The following is a 4,513-nucleotide window of genomic DNA, read 5'->3' as shown; positions in this document are numbered from 1 at the left end:
AGAGGAAAAGATGCATTTTTGACACCTCATTGTGGGGAATTCCCCTCATGAAGGAGGCACCTATTTCACATGTTTGGATGAGTTTTAAACTCACAAATAATGAGATATTTTCATCTCTCCTCTTTCAACTAGATCCAAAAAGTAAGCTAAATTGATCTAAAAATGGTCAAAAAGTGACCAAACTGATCTGGAAAACTCTAGAATTAGTTTGCTTGGTTAGAGGCTCACTTTTTCCTATAAATAGAAGCCTTCCCCCTTGTAAAAGGTTAATAGTGTTTATGCACTGTTACTCTACTCCTCCGCAGAGTCAAATACATTGAATTCACTTGATAATTCAATTGTTTTTTACTAAATCCTCTCCAAAAGAACTAGTGGCCACTCTTGCTACAAACAAGAGTAGAACCCTCAATCCCTCAAGCCAAAGGAAAGCTTACAAACTCCATTTAAGCTTAATTCTTACTTATTGTGAATTTTAAATCTATGGTTTTCTTAAATTTTATGCTTTGAAAATGTTTGAATTAAAATGTGCTGCTATGCCTTGATGGAAAGGCCACTCCTTCTCTTCTTTACAATTCAGCGCTTCTTAATCCTAGAAAGTTTAATTAAATGATTGATTAAACTCTTTTCATTGTTTACTCTCTTAATTTTTAGAAAATAGAGTAGATTAGAGATATTAGAATTCAAATTGGATTAATTCAAGTCATAAATTGAATGTTAAAATTGAGAAATGGTCAGCCATACAAAGGAGGCTATGGCAAAATTTTCTTAAATTTTGTGGAACTAAATTTTATCATTAGGTTATTCTAAAAGAGTAATTCCTTACTTTTTTGCATTCTAAAAGAAATATTTTTATTTCAAAAGTGTTATTCCCATTAAACATGAATTCATGCATAGAAAGATGCATGAGAGAATTATTTTTATTTCAAAAGTGTTATTCCCATTAAACATGAATTCATGCATAGAAAGATGCAAGAGAGAGAATTATTTTTTTATTTTAAAAGTGTTATTCTCATTAAAATTGAATTTATGCATAGAAAGATACATAAAAGAATTATTTTTATTTCAAAAGTGTTGTTCCCATTAAAATTGAATATATGCATAGAAAGATACATAAAGGAATTTATTTTTATTTCAAAAGAGTTATTTTCATTAATTTTGATTTTATGTATAGAAAGATGCATAAAGGAATTTATTTTTATTTCAAAAGAGTTATTCTCATTAATTTTCATTTTATGCATAAAATGATGCATAAAGGAATTTATTTTTTATCAAAAGTTTTATTCTCATTAAAATTGAATTTATGCATATAGAAAGATGCATAAAAGATTTTTTTTATTCCAAAAGTGTTATTCTCATCAAATTTGATTTTATGCATAAAAGATTTGTTTTTATTCCAAAAAGTGTTATTTTCATTAAAATTGATTTTATGCATAGAAAGATGCATAAAGGATTTATTTTTATTCCAATAGTGTTTTTTCATTAAAATTGATTTTATGCCTAGAAAGATTCAGAAAGGATTTATTTTTATTACAAAAGTATTAATTTTGTTAAAATTGATTTTATGTATAAAAAGATGCATAAAGGATTTATTTTATTTTAAAAGTGTTATTTTCCTTAAAATTGAATTTATGCATAAATAGATGCATAAAAGGATTTTGTTAAAAGTGTTATTCCTAGTGAAGTTCATTTTATGTATAAATAGATGCGTAAAGAATCTTTATATCAAAAATTAGAATTCTCTTAATTTCTATGTTTAAACAAATGTGATGAGAATAGATGTGATGAGAATCAGATAGATGTGAATGAATGGATGGAAGGATGTCATATGAATAGAAGTGATGAGAATGTGATGTGGATAGATGTGATGAGATGTGCTGTGAATCAGATAGATGGGAATGAATGGATGGATGAATGTGATATGAATAGAAGTAATGAGAATGTGATGTGAATCAGATAGATGGGAATGAATGGATGGATGGATGTGATATGAATAGAAGTAATGAGAATGTGATATGGATAGATGTGATGAGATGTGATGTGAATCAAATAGATGGGAATGAATGGATGGATGGATGTGATGTGAATCAAATAGATGGGAATGAATGGATGGATGTGATGTGAATAGAGGTGATGAGAATGTGAGGTGGATAGATGTGATGAGATGCGATCAGATAAATTTGAATGAATAGATGAGATGTGATGTCATGTGAATCAGAATGTAAATGAATGATATGGGATGTGAGTGAATGGATGTGATGATAATGAATGTGAATAGAGGTGATGAGAATGTGAGGTGGATAGATGTGATGTGATGTGAATAGAGGTGATGAGAATGTGAGGTGGATAGATGTGATGAGATGCGATCAGATAAATTTGAATGAATAGATGAGATGTGATGTCATGTGAATCAGAATGTAAATGTATGATATGGGATGTGAGTAAATGGATGTGATGATAATGAATGTGAATTTGTATGTGAGGAATGGATGATGTGAATGAGTATGTGAAAGAATGGATGTGGATGTATGTGAAAGAACGGATGTGGATGTATGTGAAAGAACGGATATAGATGTGTATGTGAAAGAATGTGATGTGATGTGACATGAATATATGTGGATGTGAAGTGATAGATATGAATGTATGGATAGATATGAGTAGTCATACATGTGAACGATTGGATGGATGTGGATGAATGAGATGAGATGTGTATGAATGAGATAAGATGTGGATGAATGAGATGAGATGTGTACGAATGAGATAAGATGTGGATGAATGAGATGAGATAAGATGTGGATGAATGAGATGAGATGTGTATGAATGAGATATAATGTGGATAGAAGTGATGTGATATAATGGTGATGAGAATGAATGTGATATAATGGTGATGAGAATGAATGTGAATGTGATGGATATGAATGAATGTGATGTGATGGGATGTGAATCGGGATAAATGTGAATGAATGAGATGTGAGGTAAAATGAATGGATGAGTTGTGAGTGAATGTAAAGTGGTCTGAATGGATGAGATGTGGATATGGGTAGATGCGAGTGGATGAGATCTGATGTGAGGATAAATTAAGGAAAGATGTGATCAGATGAAAATGATGTGATTGGATGAGAATATGAATACTTGTGAAATGATTGGATGAGAATATGAATACTTGTGAAATGATTGGATGAGAATATGAATACTTGTGAAATTGTTGTGGAATTAAATAATGTGGTTGATGTGGAAGATTGTGGAAAGAGGAGAGTTTGTTATAGAAATTATATTTATGACCTATTTTTTTTTATGAATGTTTTATGTCAAGAATGCTGGGGAAGCATGACCGTCTTGTGAATGAGGTCGTGGAGACCTAATCTATTAAGTTGCAATAACTGACGGAGAGTCAATGGAGGACGTCTCACGTAGCAAGGTCGGTCCCAGCCTTGGTTTGATTAAAATGGTGAGCTTTCGGTACGGTGGATGAGGGACCAAGGAAGCGGCCTATGAGTGAAGCGCTAGGTCACCTGCGAAAGATCCTACAGGGTGCTGACCATACGGTGCTCGGGATCTCGGTGTCATGAGAATATATTTTAAGTCCTCTATAAAAATATTATTCATCCCCTCTTGAGTAATTTGGGGACGCCTAGATTACTCTTGCGTCATGCCGGCTAGGTTAATATCGTGGGTGACACCACTATAAATATTAATACGTGCGGTATATGACGTATGTTTGAGGCCACCTATGATTATTTCAGTTAGGTTTGTATGGCAGGGTGATTCCTGGGGTACTTACGCCTGGTAGTCATGAGTTGGTGATGATTTGTGCCTGTCTAATATTTGTGGGATTAATTTAATAATTAATTGGGCTTATATTTTCAGGTGATGAAGACTATGGAAATTGAAGAGTTTACTTTGGAAGAAATGTCTTGGATCATCACATTTCATTTTTGGCAAGCATAGTTTTACAATTCTGAAAATTTCTGGCAGAAAAGTGATTTACAGGTTTTAAAAAGCTTGGAAATTGCCTAGAAAAGGCTAGAAAATTCCGAAATCACTTCTGAAAAATTCTGAAAATTTCAGAAAAATATTACAGAGTTTGGGCAAGGTTTACAGGACTGTTTCACAGCAGGTTTCAAAGTGCAGAAAAATTATTTCATCAACAATTCGACTAGCCCAAGACTCTCGAATCACGCGGAATCGTTCGGGATTTGTTTGAGGCGACAAGAATTCAATTCAGCCATTGAACAACGTCTTGTTCAGCTTCAACCAAGATCGAATTGCGGGAGAAAAATAAGATAAGTACTCATTTATTTTTGCTTTATTTATTTACATCAAATAAAGTAAAATTTTATTTATCTACATCATTTGCACAAGCACTATGGCCGATTTGCCTATCTCGCCATCAATTCAAGAGCAACTCCTTTCTTTACAACATCAAATTGTAGAAGGAAGAGAGAAGCGTATTGAATTGGAGAGACAGCTCTCAAATCGTAGATGCAAGCATGACTCTTTGCTATCTTTTGATGAC

This window comes from Cibotium barometz, chromosome 16, assembly GCF_041138505.1.
Source record: "Cibotium barometz isolate CiBa-2024 chromosome 16, ASM4113850v1, whole genome shotgun sequence".
Taxonomy (NCBI): Eukaryota; Viridiplantae; Streptophyta; class Polypodiopsida; order Cyatheales; family Cibotiaceae; genus Cibotium; species Cibotium barometz.
The sequence above is the reverse complement of the archived record's forward strand: the minus strand, read 5'-3'. Positions refer to the sequence as shown.